Below are 18,129 nucleotides of genomic sequence, written 5' to 3' on the forward strand. Positions count from 1 at the left end.
GAGGCAGCAATGTGCCCTTGTGGCCAAGAAGGCCGAGGGGATGCTGGGCTTTATTTAAGGGTGTTGCCAGCGGGTCAGGGGAGGTGATCCTCCCCAGCTGCTCGGCCCTGCTGAGGCCACACATGGAGTATTGTGCCCAGTTCTGGGCACCCCAGTACCAGAGGGACATACAACTACTGGAGCGAGTTCAGAGGAGGGCTGCTAAGATGATGAGGGGACTGAAGCACCTGTCACACAAGGACAGGCTGAGAAAGCTGGGCCTGTTTAGCCTGGAGAAGAGAAGACTGAGGGGAGACCTCATCCATGGGTATAAATATCTGAGGGGAGGGTGTCAAGAGGATGGAGCCAGTTTCTTTTCAGTTGTGCCCAGCAAGAGGATGAGAGGCTACGGGCACAAACTGAAGCACAGGAGGCTCCATCTCAATATGAGAGGGCACCTCTTTACTGGAAGGGTGACCGAGCGCTGGCAAAGGTTGCCCAGAGAGGTTGTGGAGTCTCCCTCTTCGGAGATATTCAGAACCCGCCTGGATGCCATCCTGCGCAACATGCTCTGGGTGATCCTGCTTGGCAGGGGGGTTGGACCCAATGATCTTCAGAGGTGCCTTCCAACCTCAGCCATTCTCGGATTCTGTGTAGCTATTAGTATAGAACAGTTCAGTTGGAAGGGGCCTTCAAAGATCATCTAGTCCAATTCTCTCGAAGGTAAACAAATACTGGAATGTCCTGGGTGGGGACTAAGCTCACAAGTGTTGCAAACCTCTTAATGACCTCACATGTGATATACCTAAGACACAGACACACATGGGTATAGAGAAGAAAAGGAATATGGGAAAAATCTGTAAGGTTTGAAGTTACATTACATAAAATTATTCTGTACCATGTTAATGGAAGAATGCACGTTAACAAACTCAGTGCAAAAGAGTACAGTAAGGAACCAAAACTGAAGGACAGGACAATTAGAAATGACTGAAGAAACCTGGTAAATGATCACAAGCCAAAGATGTTTACAGTTCAATCCCTCGCAAAAAATAAATAAAAAAAATAAAATCTCTGTAGTCATTAGAATCATATATGTATTTTTATATTTTGGCATCTATTAATTCATCTACACAAGTTACCAAAGACCACACTAACATTTATAAGAACAATATAAACAGCAACAGTAATTCTGAATGAAGAAGGTACAGATCCTCCACTCCGCAATCACAAGTATAATGATTTCACAAATGTAACATGACATTTGAATCACTGTTCAGCAGCAACTGACAGACACCTTATATTAACTTACCTGATCATTCTAAGTACATTGCAATTTTCATCACTACAGCATCCAAGGATGATTCTGCAATTTAATCAGTCATCACATGGAAAGCACTAGCTCTTGTTTTATGTTAACCAACTATTGGGTTTTGTTTCACCAGGTGATTTTAGTTCTAACAATTTATTTCAGTCATATTTGAAATGTCCAGAATTTGTTTTTTATTTACTTTCTCTATGCCAAGTATGAGTTTATAGCAATTGGTCACATAGCCCAAGATGAAGACAACTGTTTACTCTCATCTTATATGGAAAACATTCCATAACTGATGATTCCTTTCCGTATTATTTGCTTTTTCTTCTCCTACTTGACACAAGGTGACCTGAAGTAATGCAGAGTAGCTTACATGTTTTCCATTCCGTTCTTTATTCTTTTCCCAGCAACGTGTCACATTTGCATTTTGACTGCTGCTCAACCGGTACTTTTAACCAAGCAATGCACTGACTCCAATATTGCTATGTGATTTCAGGTAATTATTTTAGAATGCATCACTGTGTGTGTTTAGTTAGTGATGGCCGCTTCTCTCTGCTCCATGTATATCACCCCATATTAGTCTGTGACGAATTTCAGGCAGCCACTTTGTATCCTGGGACTCTTCGAGTTCATTCTGACCTCTCCATAAGCATAGTGTTTCTTCACCACGGTAAAACTTTCTTTTGTCAACAGAAAAACTCAGCCCAGAGTATAACTATAATAGTTTCAAATTACCTCACTAGAAGAAAAATCACGCATTTTAAACAAGCCAACAAAAATTCTGACATCACTTATTGTAAAGACAGGCAACCCAATAAAAGAAATCAATATGGATCTCATGGATTTTAAGTATGTGGTTTGAAAACACATCCTGAAAGGTCTTAATTTACTCTTGATCTGCATGTGGCTGTTATTTTTTCAGAGTAAAACTTTATCAATAAATCAGAATTTAAATCAAACTCCATAAAGCATTTAGTGACATCACACTAAACCCAAAATTTTCTTACAAAATTGAGCAACCTGATCAAGTGGGTGGCATCCCAACTTCAGCCTGCCAGATGTCAACTGGGAATATCACATAGCTGAGACAAGCAAATCCAGGAAATTCCTGAAGCACCTTGATGATAACTTCCTGTTACAGGTACTAAGAGAGCCAACTAGAAGGTGCCCCTCTGGACCTGTTGCTTGTAAACTTGGAGGGTGTGGTGGGCGAAGTAGTGACAGGTGGCTGCCTTGGCCATAGAGACCGTGAGGTAGCTGAATTCAAAATCTTTGGTGATAGGAAGAAAACTGCCAACAAAACTTCAACTCTGAATTAGAGGAGAGCAGACTTCAGACTGCTCGGGGAACTAGTCAGTAAGGTCCCCTGGGAAACTGCTTTTAAAGACACTGGGGTCTATCAATGCTGGTCGGTTTTTAAGCACCACCTCTTAAGAGCACAGGAACAGGCAATTCCAAAATGCCAGAAGTCAATCAGGAGGGGCAGAAGGATGGCTTGGCTGAGCAGGGATCTTCTTCAAGAGCTTAGGCAGAAAGTGTATGGCCACTGGAAGCAAGGTCGAGTGACATGGGAGGACTACAGGGATACCGTTCGCCTTTGTAGAGAGAGAATTCGGGTGGCCAAAGCTCAATTAGAGTTGAAGCTGGCCAGCAGTGTGGGGGACAATAAAAAAGGCTTTTTAAAGGATGTTAATGGGAAAAGGAAGACCAGGGCAAACATTGGTCTGATACTTGATGAGGACGCTCACCTCAAAAACAGGGATATCGACAAAGCGCAGATGTGTAATTCATTTTTCATCTCATCAACACCAGTGACAGGCTCTGGGACCCCACCCCAGCCCATGAGTTGAAGGACTGTGACTGTAGGAACGATAAACTCCCAGTTAACCCCAACCTTGTGCAGGATTTGCTGCTCCACCTGGATGCATACAAGTCCATGGGGCCTGATGGGATTCATCCCAGAGTACTCACTGACCTGCCTGATGTCATTGTGGGGCCTCTCTCAATTATTTTTCAACTGTCTTGGGAATCTGGAGAGGTCCCAGTTGTCTGGAAGCTGGCAAGTGCGGTCCCAGTTTTCAAGAAGGGCAAAAAAGAAGAGCCTTGCAATTACAGGCCTGTCAGTCTCACTTCAGTGCCTGGTAAAATTACAGAGAAGATTACTCTGGGAGTTGTTGAAAAACACCTAAAGAACAACACAGTCTTCGGTCAGAGCCAACATGAGTTCACTAGGGGAAGGTCATGTCTAACAAACTTAATTTCCTTCTACGACAAGATCACCCAGCTAGTTAACCAAAGGAAGCCAATCGATGCAATCTTTCTTTATTTCAGTAAAGCTTTTGATGCTGTCTTGCACAGTAGCCTTCTGGACAAAATGACCAGAACACAGTTACATAAGAGCATAATAAGATGGGTGAACAATTGGCTGATGGGTTGGGCCCACAGGGTTCTTGTAAATGGGGTTACATCAGGCTGGCGACACGTCACTAGTGGGGTTCCCCAGGGCTCCAGTTTAGGACCATCCTCTTCAATGTTTTCATAAACACTTTGGATGAAGGACTTCAATGTTTTTTGAGCAAGTTCATAGAATCACAGAATCATTAAAGCTGGAAAAGACCTCAAAGATCACCTGGTCCAACCATCCCCTTACCACCAATATCCCCCACTAAACCATGTCCCTAAGCACCACGTCCAACCTTTCCTTACATACCCCCAAACAAGTTTGTGGACAATACCAAACTAAGTGAAGCTGTTGACTCTGTCAAGGGTGGTGAGGCCTCGCAGAGAGATCTGGACAAATTAGAGAGCTGCGCAATCACCAACAATATGAAGTTTAACAAGAGCAAATGCCAGATTCTGCACCTGAGAAGGGGCAACCTTGGTTATATGTACAGACTGGGGGACAAGATGCTGAAGAGCAGCCCTGCCAAAAGGGATCTGGGGGTTTTGATCAACAGCAAGCTGAACATGAGCCAGCAGCATGTCCTGGCAGCCAGGAGGGCCAAACATATCCTGGGGTGCATCAAGAACAGCATTGCTAACTGGTCAAGGGAAGTGATGGTCTGGTTCTACTCTGTGCTGGTGCGGCCTCACCTAGAGTACTATGTGCAATTTGGGGCATAACAGTTATAACAAAATTATACGGCTGTTAGAGAGTGTCCAAAGGAAGGCAACAAAGATGGTAAAAGGTCTAGAGGAAAAGACAAATGAGGAGTGGCTGAAGCCACTTGGATCATTCAGCCTGGAGAACAGGAGACTGCGGGGAGGCCTGATGGCGGCCTGCAGCTCCCTCACGAGGGGAGCGGAGGGGCAGGCGCTGAGCTCTGCTCTCTGGGGACAGCGATGGGACCCGAGGGAACGGCATGGAGCTGGGACAGGGGAGGGTCAGGCTGGGCGTTAGGAAAATGTTCTGCACCCAGAGGGTGATCGGGCACTGGGACAGGCTCCCCAGGGCAGTGGTCATGGCACTCAGACACATGGTCTGATTTTTTTTATTTACTGGGGTGGGGGGGGGAGGGATCCTTTGGGGACCCAGGAGTTGGATTTGATGATCCTTGTGGGTCCCTTCCAACTCAGATATTCTATGGTTCTATGGCCCCTGCCTGTGGCAGGGGGGATGGAACTACGTGATCTGTAAGGTTCCTTCCAACCCAAACCATACTATGATTCTATGATATATATATATATACATACATGAAGCAATCTGATGCCCCTTACTCTTTTTAACACAAGATTTTAGAGTCAATTTGGCATCTTTCTGTCCAGTAGCACCATAACTGTAAGTATGGATCTTCAAGCAGCAAGTAGTATCTAACTTCAATTACGATACTGCAGAGGGATAAGTCACAGCCAGTGGGCTCAGGGCCAGACAGGCCCAATCACCACGCCAACCGCAAAAGAAACCAACTTCTTGAAAAGATGGTTAAAGAGACACAAAATGAAAGATCCCTTTTCCCCCTTTTTTGAGGGGAACACTTTAGTTTTGACAAAAAAAAAAAAAAAAAAAAGGGCATTATCTGATTCTGTGAATGTCCTTCCACAGCTACATTCAACAACTCAGGTACCAGTCATTTACTGACCATCCTTTTTTCTCCAAGTAAACTATCACAAACCTTAGAATTAAAAAATACGCATGAAAAATTTGAAGATTAGCCATACAAACAAATATCCCCTCTTACCAAGCCAGAGAAACCTTTCAACACAGTAGTACACCACCATACATCCAAAACGATACATGAATCTTCCTTTCTACCTTAACATTCTGACCTCCTAAGTAACATAAGACAATATAGGTAACTGCTCCACACTGTTCCTTTGTTAGACTGGTAGGAACTCTAGCAGATCTACCAATCTGTCCAATGCTATATTTACACAGTGCTCACAATGCATATCTTGAGTCTGACTGAATCTTAACATAAAAATGCAACTTTTGCTCAAAAAGATCTATTCTGTATAGTTCAAAAATTCTTCTGAAACAACTCTGAAAAAAACATTTGTTGGTCACTGCTTTCCACAAGCAGCAGAATTCACGCTAAGCAACATACTACAACTTGCAGTGACATTTTCAACCAAAAATACTGATTTACTATTTCTGTATTACCTTCTGTGCTGGGTCACCCACAGAAATTTGCAAGGGATTTTTTTCCTAAAAAGTTCTTAAGTGACTGTTATAAAGAAACAGATTTGAAATTTGGCACCAAAATACCTCTTTAAAATTTACTCAAACTTCTGCAGTAAACCATAAAGGATTTATTGAGTTATGAATCACTCAAATTACATATGGAAACTTTGTAGGGGCTGCTAAAGAATAAAATTCTTGTATGTAAATAAAACATGATGAAGATCTACACACATTACCAAACTAAACTAGCACTCAAGTATTATCGCCTATGCTGCTGGAAGCAACAGGGAAAACAAACACTGAAGAAAGTACTCTTCTCCCAGTCCAAGTTTTATAAAAATGAATAGAATGCAGGCCAGTTCCATTGAGGTCAACGTATGAAGCGAATTAAGTCACTCAGCTTCCCTAACTGTGTTAGAGATCCCACTAAACTACATTTTAAACTTTTCCTAAAACAGACAAAACAGATCACTGCACTAGGTGACTGCTCCTGTATTTATACTAGGCACTCTACAAGATACCAAAACTACAATAAATTATATAAATATAAATAAAGCATTTAGAGCCAAAGAAATAAAAAAGGGCAGTTGCCCACCTTACGCGCCTGTTTGGATGATACAGGCTTTACGTTACTAACAGATGTCTCAAAATATACTATTAATTTAGACAACTGAAAAAAAAAAGTCTACACTTCATTGTATCTCTGAATAAACCACTTATATCAACATAGTAAACTTTGCAATATGCTGTATATCCACAACAACGTAACAATTAACGCCAAAAGTTTACTGGGATCTGCAAGAATTGTCAACAGATCACCAATATATCTTAGTAAGAATCAGGAACAGGTTGACATACAGAAAACCTCTCCAAAAATTCAAGGAAGTATTCCAAATTGCCATATACACCATTAAAAAAAGAAGTTACTAGCATAATATATTCCTTTTAGTTCCTTACACCAGGGAAAATAGTGCATTTTTACAAGCGATTACTTGTAACAATTGCAGTTACTAGTTAGTGCCCTTCACATTAGTTTTATCTTACAAGTTCCTTTCCTTCCCAGCATGCTGTTTGACTACTCCATTCCATGATCAACAGACTTCATACAGTCATAAGAAACAGCTCATGGAAACTAACCCTATGGACAATACTAACTATGGAATCAATACTTATCACTCTTGTTTGAAAATGCATTTCTCTTAGTGAAGATGACACTGAAGTCTTAGGAATAAAAATTTGAAAGCACTTCTTAAAAAGACAGCAATTGCTGTCCCATCCACCCACTTTTCTTAAACCCCATGTTCCAAATCTTTCTCCACTACATTCAAGGTACGATTGCCAATCTGAGTGTTTTCTCTACTAAGGCGTCAGAACGATGGAGAATTGCTGGAATGTATTGCTGTAATTTTTTCAAATTATTCAGTACTCCTAATACACAAATGCTCTGAACACAAGAAGAAAATCCATTATCTTTACGCCATTCAACAGTACAATAATCTACACCCTTTCATTGTTTTTATATAGGAAAATGGATCTCAACTTTCTTCCCACTTCTCAGACAATTGTTTCAATAACGCTTTCCTTGGGACAGTATCCTTTCAGCACTGCCTTATACCCACAAAACGGTGAGAACATTTCAGTTACTGTCCACTGCTTTCTGATTGTCAACAATTACTAAGTAGATTACTCCCATTCAGTGTTTCCACTAAAAAAAAAAAAAAGAGCAAAGCATCCATTTCACTTCTTTAGAGCCCTACTTAAAGTAATTTCTCTTAAAGAGAAAAAATGGGCACCCTATTGTTTCTAATATTAGACTAGCTAAATAAGAAGATAGATGAATTCTCTTTGCTTTGAAAGCTCTTAAAACTGTGCTTTATAATGGAACTATGGAGCACTCTGCTCTTCTGCCTCACTGTTCTCCTAAACCACACAGCTGTAGTCTTAACTATTATCTCTGATCTAGCTCTTTCATCAACATCGAAAAGAAGCAATGAGATGCTTCAGGGTAAATCCAAGGATGAAAAATGATCAGTGCTGCAATGGAAAAACACTACTTGACATTTCTTATGGTTAGACTTTTTTTAAAGTGCTATAACTACTTAAAAGAGAAAAAAAACACAGCTGTAGGGAGAGATAGTATCTTTTATTAAATCAACTAATACAGCTTGAAAAACTAGACCATCTTTCAGGCCTGTATGTCCTCCTCCAGGTATTTTTAACTGACTGTCTAACACATTAAGGAACCTTCCTTAATGGCTTCCCATCTTCCTGGTTCCACACATACAAAGTAAGAATTTATTTACGTCTTTCCTCAGCAACCATTTCTGCCTACGGAAGATACTGGATCAAAATATGTATGGAAGCAAGCATTTGGGGCGCCCTCTTACTCCCACAGGAACTAAGGATGTTCAGAAATATTTTTTTTTTTTTTACAGCCATTCAAAAATATAATTTCCCCTTTAGAAGGCTCGATCACTATGGTAACAAAAGATACCAAAAAGTTATAAACCTAAGCATAAAAACTAGTGGTAATGCCTCACTATTTCTAAACAGGAACACCAAAACTGGAATTAAAACAGCAGCAGCAACAGCAAATCACACTTACTAACACACACAGCTTATATGTCACCACTGGCAATTGTTTCTAAGTACTTATATTTAACATTAAAACAGAGAATCCTACCCATGTGAACAGTATTGTCAGTTTTAATATATCCACTAGTTTTTCTATGTGATACTCCACAGGCTGCGCTTATTACACCACCATTTTGTGCAATATAATCACGTTTCATATTTCTGGTTTACCCTCCAAAAGCACTGGGCACACAATGCATTAAAACCGCATATTTCAGCGATTAGTTTTACCAGTCTAACCTTGGATAAGTCTAATGATTTCTTATTTGGAAAATTGAAAGAAATCAAAGGACTACAGCAGTTGGTTGACGTTATTTTTTTAGGCTGCTTTACATAAACAATTGTTATTTAAGACGCGCGTCACTGCTGACCCTTACATTTTGTTTCTCTAAAGCTCACATTTTATCATTTTATTCAGCATTTTCTTAGAATTGAATATTTAATATTGAGGCTGTTCTGTGTTGCAAGCTTGGCTGAAATGAAAGGCCTCTGTGGCTGCAGTGACCAGATTTCAAATGCAGGTAGATCAATAAAAAAAACCTCTATCACAGCCTCCATGTGTGACTGGAATGGTTTATAATAGCTTGCAAATGACTACGTGCTTGCTCTAACCAGCTGTTCCTAAATTATGAATATGCAAGCGATCCATGTTAAAGCCAAATCCCAGCACTATTTCTACAGAGAAATCCCAGTAGTTTTGGCTTGTTCTACACGTTAGCTCCGTTAAGGATACAAACGGCAGTAAGCTTCAGAACAAATAGGACCACGCTACTGGCATTTCATGCACTAAGTCCATTATCACAGCAGGGTTTGTCAATCTCTAGAACTTTCCTATAACAGCTCAGGCAATACAACAATTATCTCCCAGCAAAAAGTAAGGAAAGAAAAAAAAAAAAAAAGAAAACCTCTGCAGCACACACGAAGTCTCAGCCAAGCTGACACTTTTTTGCTTCAGCCAATCACATTGTCAGCCCTGACCTCCTAGGCTCGCATCATGCCTCAAACATTTTAAAACATCAATCATAAAAACAAAGACAGGACATTGAATTATACAGTATTAACCTCCAAGGTTTGCATACAAAGACCTTAGATTTATTTATGTCCCAGCACATTAAGAGCTTCACTACACCGTTCTTTACACCGAACTGGCTGCCAATTTGATGAACCTCTCTGCCCTCAGCAGGAGTGCAGCATCTTTGATTAATGAGTGCATCCTTGTGGAAAAGTGTAAGAACAGAAAATGGGGCAAAATCCACACAATTACGTCACTACACATCAGATGGACCACTGCAATAATCATCATCAAACTGGATTTCTCTCGTGCAAGAAAACACTGAGGACTGAGGAGGAGGTTATGGGTTTTTTTTTGCTGATTATATTTGAATACCCCCCAACAACCACTGTTTTAAAATAATAATCTGATAAAATGCAATACACTGTTTAATAGAATATTTCAGCATTGAAAACGCGTAAGTTTCTCTATACAAATTGATTAATTATGTCACAATCAAGATTTGTTAGTTACATATTCTAAGTGAAGGGAAAAAAAAAAAACAACTCCCTAGAAGATTTCAAAGTTTTAGCTTGTCATCAAAGACTGAATCTTCATAGATTCCAAATCAACAGCAGCTAGGCAGAGTATTTTGTACCACTGTATCATCATATTTAATATATATTCTGAAGAAAATCTAGCTTACGCTGCCTCTAATTTGCAAGAGCACACTAGTAAGGGTTTCTGTTCATAAAAGAAAATTCCTCGCTATCCCTTCCAACAGCTCCAGAGTTGAAGTTCTGAGGCTCCAAGATGATGACATGGTCTGACAGTCACGATATTATTTCTGAACCTACTTGCTCTTCCGGTGACAAGTCCTTACACTCAGTCCTTACACTCAGCAGTCCCATCGGTTTCAATGGGACTATTCACAATAGTAAACACTCCATCAGGTAGATAACTTTTTCAGGTGGTGCCTTTACATGTTCACTTGTTTAAGGTTTTGTGTGATGCCCCCCCCAGGGGCTAGCTAAATCTCCGCAATCTCTTCTTGCAAACTACCAAGGCTTAACCCGTTCAGTTCCTTACAATGCCTGACCTACATCAAGTGAAAAGAGTCATGTGTCCTTTAAACCCAGCAAAGGACATTCGGGAGGCCCTGATGGGCGTGAGTAGGAAGGCAATGGGGAAGATTTCGTGTCAATGACAACAACCATCACCCTTTGGAAAGGACAGGGACGCTGACAAGCCCAATCTATCTTTTTTGCAAGTCCATACTTTTCAGAGACTCATCTGAGATATCACCTGCCATTAGATAAGTTTTTAAATGGGTACTTTCTTTCATATTTGTCTTTTCCCCTCCGATCTGAAAAAGAAAAACATCCACATAAACATAAAAGATTTTTTTTATTAGGAATTATGTCAAATGCATAAATTGATTCTTTTAAAGTAAGCAGGGTAAATCTCCTTTCCTTATTGCTACATTATAAAACTGCTAACAAGACGACTTCCTCACCAGGAGCATTTCTTTCACCTGGTGGTCTCATTAAATGCTACTGCAGCAATAGAGTCACTATTTCTCGAGGAAAGGAAAGGAGGAAAGGAAAGGAAGAAAGGAAAGAAATTACACTGTAAAATCAGGTATTTTTTGGTTTATTTTCTTTCTAGAAAGGAAAAGTCTGTACTTTAAAAAGTACACTGAGTATTTTTATTAGTTATTTGGTAAAGAATGTCTGAAGACCAGGGCATTATGTAGGTGTAAATTTAGGGCAGAGAAAAGGTTAAAAAAAGCAAGTAAAGACTTAAACTCATCTATTATATGAAGTGGTGTGCTATTTGTATTAGATGTTCTGCGTTACTACTTGGGCTCTTAATCATACATTTTTAAGGCAAAAACTATTTTTAAGGTGAAAAATACATCATCATTCTGCAGAGACCAGATAAAAATATGGTCCCATTTTTTTGAACAGTCAACTTAAGCAATCAAGTAGCAACTTCTCAAACTAACAAACCACGGGCATTTCAGTTTTCGCGAAGTACCTACCAGTCACGCTATAGAGTAGTCAGCGAAGACAGTTTATCTTTCACCTCTACCGTCAACTTCTTATGATGGTGGTAAAAGAGTAAATCCTTACGTACGTCAGAGTCTAACAGTGAAACCAATACTTTCTCACCTTCACAAAAGTACTAAGAAACTCGAATGAGAAGTGGTGACTCACCTCTGGCCGATTCTTTTTAAAGCAGGTAAAATTGGCTGGGGAGGATTTACTTTCTCTAATTTTTCTAATACGGTACCCTTGATCCCATTCCTCGTCCCAAAGATTAAGCAGGAAATGACTTCAGCTCCCCCAACAAAGATGCACTTTTTCATTCAACCATTGCACAGTAAAAACACAGTAAAATGACTTTTAATCTGAAATGTAGCAGCATAAAAAATAAAATAAAAACCATACATCTCTCTTACAACACAGGATGTTTCATTTACTTTTTTTTGTGAAATGGGAAAGATCAACTCTACCTATATCTTGAATTCCGCATAATGCAACCCTCATCAGAAATATCTGATTTCTTTAAAATATTTGACTGATACATTTATTCCACTTAGTCAATATTTAGGATGATCTAGAGTAAATAATCACAAAAAACACTGCTGTCCTCGATGCCTGCCATTAGAAGAAATACTGACGTCATTATGAACACAAACTAGCTTAAAACATGGCATGACATGTTGCTCATTTTTCAAAAAAAGATGCTCAGTACTATGTTACATCTTTATCCCAAGTCTCTATTACATTTTTCTCTGAGAAAAACAACTACATTCTAGAGGTTTACTTTATTTTTTCCTCCTCCTGTTTAGCACCAAGAAGAAAGTAGAAGGTCTTGAAAGAAACCTGTATTAGGGACAAAAATATAACCATGAAGTAACTTGAACTGTGGGATGCTCTTAATGTATCAGTGTGTGTGTGCAGAAGACATTGCATTTTTGGTTGTGTTAACTATGCCTCGCAACACATCAGATCTTAGCCCTCAATACTGCATATGCCATGGTAAGCACCTTATAAAACTAAAAGCAGTCAAGTACTACTGATACCTCCCTACCACTAATTCAGGGAGACGAGACAGAGCATGAACCTCCCCTTCTTTGCAACTGTGATATTCCACATCTTGTGTAAGAACACTGAAGTTGCAAAGACACTAACAACTGCAGTTCAAGCTGGGAGTGACTGTTCTGTTTCAATTCAATGACGCCACTAATGGCTTCTTAGCAGCTCCATGAAATCAACCAGCTGTCAAGTCGATGCATCAGAAGGAACAGTTATACACTCCCATAAGAAAAAGCAACATATCAGGATGTTTTCCAAAACATCTGCTCCTTTACACTGCAGTTCTATAATAAATATGCAAATAAAAAAAATGAGAAAAAGGGCAACAGGCCCTAGAAGGACTTCCATTACTTTCTTCATTGGCATTTTCAGCGTCTCACAAGACAAAAATGTGTCTTGTAGCAATTTCTTCTCACCGTAAGGTCAGTATAAAGATTAAATAATTACTGAAAATAACGACTAACCACTGAAATGACAAACCACTGCTTATTCCCCGCATAATGTAAAAAATAGTGATAATTTATCCTTCGAAAATTCAAAGCACCTTAGCTGATTTTCATAAACATCTTTCTCCCCAGAATCACAAAGCATGTATTGTCTTTCCCCTAACACTGTTCAAATAAATTTACAATGTTATTGACAACCTACAACGGTCTACAAAAATGACTTAGAAGTATTTTTTCTGAAAACACTGAACTGAAAGGAAACCAATACATCGGGATTTAGCTTTATTTATAATAATAATTAAAATAAGTAGGATGATAAATACCAGCAGTGCAGTTCTAGTCTACTACTACTACACATTAGTCACAAAACTTTGTGCCGTTCAGAAATAACTTTGAGTCGCTACTGAAAAGGATGCATTGACAGACTCTCTAAAGAAAGTTCTTTTTTTTTTTTTTTTTTTTTTTTTTTTTTACTATCCAAAGGGTTCTATTTATGAAGAACTTCAACACAACACAATATTAATGCTCCACTGCTTACTCCACTGCTTACAAGGAACTGCTACAATTAAAAAAAAAAAATGCTTGAAGAGAACAATATTTCTTTATCATCAGAGATCCCTTAACAATTCTTAGTGTTTCCTCTATATACACTTTACAAAAATTACCTCAGCTACCATTTTCTTATGTAGTTTATTGCTTTTGCAGCACTGTGACAAAAGTACGCACATAGTTTATTACAGGTACAAGACATCAAATATAGTAACTATCATTTTCTGAAACGGCTTATCCTCTGTTGCTCACCATTTGTAATCTGCCACATCGTCTAAGACCTTTGCTGCATGTATAATTTAGAGCCATCTGTTCTACGTGCTTTTAACTATTTCAACATTTTCATCTACCTAAGGTTCATGGTTCATGTTGCTGGCAAACAAGCCAACTCTGCCATTCTTTCTAATGCATTAAAAAAAAAAAAAGGCACACACTGCAGTAAATATCTGACATTTCTTCCAACATGACCTCTAGGATACCTTAAATACATCATTCAATAGCGACTTGGTTAGAAAAAGTCTTTATGTACTAACAGCTATTCCTCTTTCTTTCTAGGTTAACTGTTGTCAATGCTTTTCCCACCCTTGAAGACAAAGGAAATGCAAATGAAATACAGGCAGTTTCATGTTCCCATTAGTGTTACTGTAAATATGCAGTAAGTGAGACGAGTACAGGAAAAGGAATGAAAAAATGGAACTTTACCTACAACAGGTTTTCCTTATCAATTATGTAGTGTTTCACCCAGAATTACCATGTGACCATGGAAACTTTTATGAGATGTTAAAAAAAAAAGTGTAACTGAGAAGTAAATTATAACAACGCTACCTTTTGTTGTTTCCCTTTTTGCAACAGTTGACACAGTCCTGATAGCCAGCAGTGAAAGAGATTTATTTTGTACTGAATTCAGCACAGTAACTACACTTTACCGTCCATGTTATATAGCATATGCAACATAAACCCAAACTACATGTGATACGTATATAGAGAGATATTTTCCAAGAGGAACCTTTTAACAATACAGCTTAAAATATCTGTTGCTTCCAAATATGCCCCCAAAATGTGTCACATCAAAATGAAAAAACTGCGTATTTCCACGTTCCTCATCCCAGCTAGAAACTCTTTATTCCTCAGGGAAGATTCTGGACCAAGTTTTTCACCTTCGATAATTTCCATAAATATAAATAAGTCTCCGGATTATTTTATTATCATTATTTCACATAACTTTGGATTCACTTTTTCTTTTAACAACCGAACAGTTAAGTAAGAATTAGAAATTCAATACTGAAAGTCCAGGACAAAAAAAAAAGGGGGGAGAGGAGGGAATAATCAAAATCGTAATTTTTTCTCTACCTGTTACAAAGGTAGTGAAGGAATGCACTATTACTGTTCCCTGGACGTGCAGGCTCAGCTAGGAACCCTTCTCTTTAAAGTGTGGTTGAGATCGGGAGGAATTCCGGGGGAAAGTGCACACTCTTGGAAAAATTCTCCTTAAACTTTACATGACGTCACTGTCTGTCCCTGCAACATTTCCTAAACTTCGAGTCTCATCCTGAAAGACTTTCAGGGTTTCCACATATTCCCCCTAAAAGAGACAGACAGGACAGACTCGGGAATAACAAACTGCCCAAGATGGCGAGAGGCTCGTTGTTTAGAGGGCAGGAAAAATGGAGGATATTGTAATATACACAAAGGGATAAATTTCAACAACTCGGTCCAGGGCCGCAGCTGCCCGTCTCCCTCCGTCAGGGACCGAGGCGCACAAAGGAAGGCGGCGGCGGCGGCGCCCGCTCCCGCTCCCGGCCGGTCCCGCTCCCGGCCCCGCTGCCGCCGCCGGCCGGCCGGCCCCGCGCCCCGCCGCCCTCCCGCCGCCCAGGGGCCTCGGCCGCGCTGGGAGCGGGGGGGAGGCGGGGGCCCGGCGCCGCCCGTGCCGGGGCGCTGATCGCGCCCGCCGCCGGCTCCCCGCCGCCCACCTCACGCCGTTCCGCGCACCGCCGGGGTCGGGCCTGACAGCCGCGGCCGACGGGGCCGAGGGACACGGGGCAGCGCCGGGGGGTGGGGGCGGCGGGCGCCGCGCCGCGCCACACAAAGGGCCGCCGGCAGCCGCCCGGCGGGGAGCTGACCGGGGCGGCCCGGCCGGACAGCGGCTGCCAAGTTGGAAGCCGTGCGGGACCCCGCCGCGGGACGCCCGGCGCCGGCCGCCTCCACCGGGGCTCGGTCCCAGCGGCCCGGCCCGAGCAGGACCCCGCGGGGGCTCACGCCGCGGCCGGCCCCGCTCAACAAAGGCGCGACCCGCTCCGCGGGGCCGGGCGGCGAGGCGGGCAGGCGCCAGCCGAGGCTCCCCGCGCGAAGCCCCCGCGGCTCGGCCCCGCAGCGCTCCGCGGCCCGGCTCCTCCCCAGGACCCCCAACACGCACCCGCACACCCCGCCGCGCCGCCTCACCTCCGCGGCCGGGAGAGCTCTGCCCGCCGCCCGGCTGCGCGTGCCGGAAGGCGTCCCCTGCCCAGCGCTGCCGGGAGCCGCGCGCGGCCCCGCGGAGCGGGCGGGGGCGCGCGCGGCGCCGGGCGAGGCCGGCGGCTCGGCGAGGTTGGCTGGGGCCCGCCGGCCGGGAGTGACGTCACGCCGCGGCTCCCCCGCCGCCCGCCAAAGTCGCGCGCGGCCGCGGCCGGCAGCGGGAGGCGCGTCACGGCGCCGGGCCGGGGCCGCCGGCCGGCCGCCAGGCGCAGCCCCCGCGCCGCTCTCGTCGCTGAGGAAAAGTTGCGCGCGGCCGTCGCTCGCCGAAGCGCGACAAAAGGACGCCCGCCCGCATCTGGGCCGCTTTTGGCGACGGACTGCCTGCTCGGGGCACAAACGCGGTAGTCCACCCCGAGTACCGACGCGGCATCTCGCGCTGCAGATTAAGTCCAGGCTTTAAGAAGATCAAAGGTGCTCCGCTACGAACAATAGCCATCGACTGGCAAAAAGGCGACCCGTCTCCCCCAAGGGGAGACATTTTCAAGAAGCCGATCAAATCGGGGATTGCGTGTGGAAGCAACGCTCACCGTTCATACTTCATGAGAACTACATAAATTAAATTTATGTTAAACTAAGCTAAGAAGGGCAGGAGATTAAGTTCACGCTATGTTGAACTTAAAATTCACCAGCTATTGACACAACCTGTTTCTTTTTTTTTTTTTTTAAACGCCAGTTTTTTGTTAAGAAACCACCTAGCCAGGGTTATTTGTGAAAGAGGAGAAGCCTGTGCTTCCCTCCAACACGGCTTCCATTTACACACGTGGTATCCTCTTTTTTCTTTCTTTGGCACAGTCTCAAACTCAGCCAGGGTTAAAGTACGCTTCAGGAGCAAGACATTGCTCTCCATAAACCGTAACAGCATAGACTTAAAGTTATACCACAGTGCAATGAGTACGTTTTCTCAGTACGAGCTACTTAAAATTGCATTTGCAGAACTCAAAAATACGTTCGGCTCGTTTGCCTGGTTAAATGCTGCATACGAGCATTTTTGAAATTAACATTATTTCCAAATAAAGCTGATCTCAGCACAAAGAAATATGTATATGCAGAAAGATGCCATTGTTTTCTGTTTCCTCTTCACCCTCTGGCTGCGATTTTAATTGTGCTGGAGGATCTTCATTAGTATTAACACATGGGGAGATTTCACAAAGCTGCTTCATTAGGGGAAAAAAAGCTTGGCAGACTAGCTCTTTTTGCATGCAATGAGAATGTCAGCCTCACCTCGGTCATTTGTAACATAATAAGTGCAAGCACAATGATTGCGATGCAGGGACACTGGGGGAAGGGCAAAAATGCTGCCTAATACAGATAGGAGAAAAGAAAGCTTCCCATTACACAGTACAATGTATGCTAAAAATTAGCAAAGATGATGTCTCATGAGACTCACGCTAAATAAATTAATGTGCTGGTATGTTTTTAATTGTTATTTTTGTACTAGTTTATTTCATTCCCAGGATTCACATCAGGCAGCACAGGTTTGCTAACATATATTGATTTTTTTTCCCTGCCACGTTCCCAGAATACAGATTTTAATCATTTCACTACACCACACTCGGTAATTTCATTAAAAACTGGAACCTTCCATCCTCAGAACGGCATTTAATTTCGATGACACAATTTCTCTTAGCAGCAAACTGTCTCAACAGTAAAAGCTGGCCTAAGGTTCAAATGCATAATTTAGTCCTGAGTTCTCCATGCTCTGCATTCCTTTGAAGCTATAATTTGACTAACTACCTAATAACTGTAATAAGGACAATGATTTCCTTATAATATGTTATTAACCCATATTTAATTAACTCAGAGGCCAAGCTCTGTACGTGTTTGATTGGGTCAGTACCTCTCTAACCTCAAAATTTGCTAATAATGTTCTTCGGAAAAAAAATGTGGGGTAAGAATGAATACAATAAATAGCTGTTTTGTTCAGATTGTTATGAATCAAGAACTCATACATTTTCCAAGACGGTAATATTGTCACTTAGGAG

At 42.0% G+C, this 18,129-nt stretch overlaps 1 protein-coding gene across 1 annotated transcript in view; it reads right to left on the minus strand.

Moving 5' to 3' along the window:
* Nucleotides 1-16,183, minus strand: part of BAZ2B (bromodomain adjacent to zinc finger domain 2B) — a 139,331-nt gene extending 123,148 nt beyond the window's left edge. Inside the window, 1 exon segment of the mRNA XM_050711467.1 lies at nucleotides 16,076-16,183. The gene's annotated coding sequence lies outside the window, so the exon portion shown is untranslated.
* Nucleotides 16,184-18,129: the final 1,946 nt, after the last annotated feature.

The sequence above is a fragment of the Cygnus atratus genome, chromosome 6, assembly GCF_013377495.2.
Source record: "Cygnus atratus isolate AKBS03 ecotype Queensland, Australia chromosome 6, CAtr_DNAZoo_HiC_assembly, whole genome shotgun sequence".
Taxonomy (NCBI): Eukaryota; Metazoa; Chordata; class Aves; order Anseriformes; family Anatidae; genus Cygnus; species Cygnus atratus.